The 3,121-nt window shown below is 47.1% G+C and overlaps 1 pseudogene; it reads right to left on the bottom strand.

Moving 5' to 3' along the window:
* Positions 1-1,201: 1,201 nt before the first annotated feature.
* On the bottom strand, positions 1,202-1,928 carry LOC108291493 (annotated as a pseudogene).
* Between the last annotated feature and the right edge of the window lie 1,193 nt (positions 1,929-3,121).

The following is a 3,121-nucleotide window of genomic DNA, read 5'->3' as shown; positions in this document are numbered from 1 at the left end:
CTTGCCAGGTGATGCAAATAAGAGGCAAAGAAAGAAAATTATCATCCAGTTCTTTCCACCACCATCCCCCTTCCCCCAGCACTTTTTCATTAGGAAAAAAAAAAAAAAAACCTCCAAAGTAAAGATAAAAGAGGCAGAAAGGTTCCCATTGGCCATGGTCCATTAGCAGTGACTGACACCCAGTTTGCCACACAAGCGCTCCATAGCCCGGAGCTTCCTTATTTGTGTTTGAGTTGGAGAGTTCTTTGATGCCGAAGAAGGGCTGATAGGCTCAAGAACTCAATACTAACCATGGATGTATGTCCCATCATCTTTGTTTCTCTACCTTAGAAGATGAGGACTGTGCATTTCCAAGCAGGACAGAGAGCCAGCATCTTTACGACAACACTGAGTGTACATGGGTCAATTTCTCAAAAATAGATTAGGTTACTAAGAAGAGAGCGGGTTCACCTGGTACATCTCAGCATCAAGCACTGAGTCAGGGCGGCTTTTTGCAGATGGATACACTGAGGAGCATTGGACCATTTCAAAGTTCAGGAAGGAGTTGTGTTCCAAATGAAATTTGCTGATCATGGTACTGAAGGCAGGAGATCAGATCACATCATTTTCCCCTGACTTGGTCTGGAAGAAAGATAGGCCAGCCGATTCCAGAAAAGGAAATATTGTCCTTGGAGAAATCAAGAAGGGGCTGAAAGTGACCACGGACTGTCACATCAGACTGGCCAGTGTCTGGCTATAGAGCGATATAAAAGTCCACATGGCATTGATGGATTCATTACTATCACGACCTCCAGAACTGTAAGGTGGAGGGAAAAAAGCTTGATGTATTTTCTGATGAGTAACACATTTATCTGGGCATTCGTCTTGTAAAGCAAGCTGAGCTGGGCCTATGTTCCATAATCTGCTACCTAAGGTGGACACAGGGGCTGAATGCCCAGCCTCTGTTGCTACCAGAAGCAACTGGTATATGGCATATGATGGGCTTTGTTCCTTCTAAGAGGGGCGAGGGTAAGCCTGTGACTTCTTTTTTCTTTTTTTTTTTTAAAGACAGAGTCTCACTCTATAGCCCAGGCTGGAGTGCAGTGGTGCGATCTTCACTCACTGCAACTTCCGCTTCCCGGGTTCAAGTGATTCTCCTGCCTCAGCCTCCCAAGTAGGTGGGATTACAGGCACCTGCCACCATGCCCAGGTAATTTTTGTATTTTTTTTTTAGGTGGACAGGAAGAAAATCTATTGGTTCATATTACTAGGGGGCAGCACAGTGGAAGCCCTCATGAGTGCAGGGCCTGCCACTTGTCCAGAGGGCCACAACTGGGGATTTACTTAACCCCACAGCCATCTGGGATGAGCCATTTCTCAGCCACCATGTCTTCAAATTCATCGGCATTGAACTTGGTGAAGCCCCACTTCTTTGAGACATGGATCTCTGGCGGCCAGGGAACTTGAACTTGGCCCTGCGCAGGGCCTCAATCACACGCTCCTTGTTCTGCAGCTTGGTGAGGATGGACATGATCATTTGGCCAATGTGGACCCTGGCCACAGTGCCCTAGGGCTTTCCAAAGTCACCTCGCATGCCTTTTTGGAGCCTGTCAGCCCCAGCACAGGACAACATCTTGTTGATGCGGATGACGTGGAAGGGGTGAAGCTGCACTCGGATATGAAAGCCATCTTTGCCACAACTTTTCACCATGTACTTATTGGCACAAATTTGGGCAGCCTCCAGGGCTTCAGAGGAGAGCTGCTCATCTTCATCTGACACTATGTGGCCACAGAATGGAAACTCATCCACTTTTGTCTTCTTCTGCCCCAGGTCAAAGATGCAAATCTTGGCATCAGGGACACCTCGGCAGTAGCGAGACTTTGGGTATGGCTTGTCCTTACAGCATCTGTAACAACGAGCGGGGCGGCGGCCCATAGCAACGCCAGGATCTTCAGTGGCGTACCGAAGGAAAAGACAATTTTTATATTTTTAGTAGCAATGGGGTTTCACCATGTTGGCTAGACTGGTCTCAAACTCCTAACCGCAGGTGATCCAACTGCCTTGGCCTCCCAAAGTGTGGGGATTACAGGCAGCCTGTGACTTTAAGAGACGTTAAAGGTGAGACCTTTTCCCCAGAGCAATTCAGCTCCTCCCTGAGATCCTTGAATGATAAAACACATTCCATCAGCAGCCTCCCTCTTCAAACTTTCCCTCTACATTATGGAATAGTGTTTAACACTGACTTTTTAAATTTAAAAACCACTGCTTTATATCTTTGAAAAGAAATGATCATTGACTGAGATTTAAGCAAACATGTTGCATTTATTTTCACAAGTCCATCTTTTCCAAGAGCTCCATCCAGTCTCGGCTCAGAGCAAATGGCACAGAACTTAGGAGGCAAAAATGCAAGCATGTGCTCCTCTCCATCACACAGCTGGTGCAGACATTGGCACAAACACCTCCATCAATGAAGTGTTTTCTGGGCAATCTCATAATTCTATATTTCCAAAACCAAATATTTCTGTGCAGTGAAAGGGAGAGAGTAAAAAAACAAGAGGAGCAGAAAGACAGGAAGAAAAGCTGGTAGGCCTAGGGTACCGGGAACTGAAAATAACCAGGCAGCAGGTGCAGGCATGCTCGGGCCAGGGCCTGCCCCTATGCCTTCTTCTCTGTTTATTGCCCTGTCAACCCAGGTAAAATGCATCTGTCTCTCCCCAACTCACTCCAGCTCTCCCTCTCCTCCCCAATTGGGAATGAAATTCTTCCAAGGGGGCCAGGCACACTGGCTCACATCTGTAATCCGAGCACTTTGAGACGCCGAGGCAGGTGGATCACCTGAGGTCAGGAGTTTGAGACCAGTGACCAACATGGTGAAACACTGTCTCTACAAAAATACAAAATTAGCTAGCCATGGTGGCACATGCCTGTGATCCCAGCTACTTGGGAAGCTGGTGCAGGAGAGTCATTAAACCAGGGAGGTGCGTAAGGTCTTTTAGGCTGACTGACTACGCCATGGACTGCATGGTAACCTCTGTGACCTGCATATACGCCTTCAGATGAGTTCCTGGAACCAGAAAGTCTGAAGTAACTGGAAAACCTCAAAAGAAGAATAACTAACCCCTGTGGTGCCTAATTAACTTT

The sequence above is a fragment of the Cebus imitator genome, unplaced genomic scaffold (assembly GCF_001604975.1).
Source record: "Cebus imitator isolate Cc_AM_T3 unplaced genomic scaffold, Cebus_imitator-1.0 Scaffold456, whole genome shotgun sequence".
Lineage (NCBI taxonomy): Eukaryota > Metazoa > Chordata > Mammalia > Primates > Cebidae > Cebus > Cebus imitator.
Note: the sequence above shows the minus strand (reverse complement) of the source record. Positions and strands in the feature narration are given on the sequence as shown.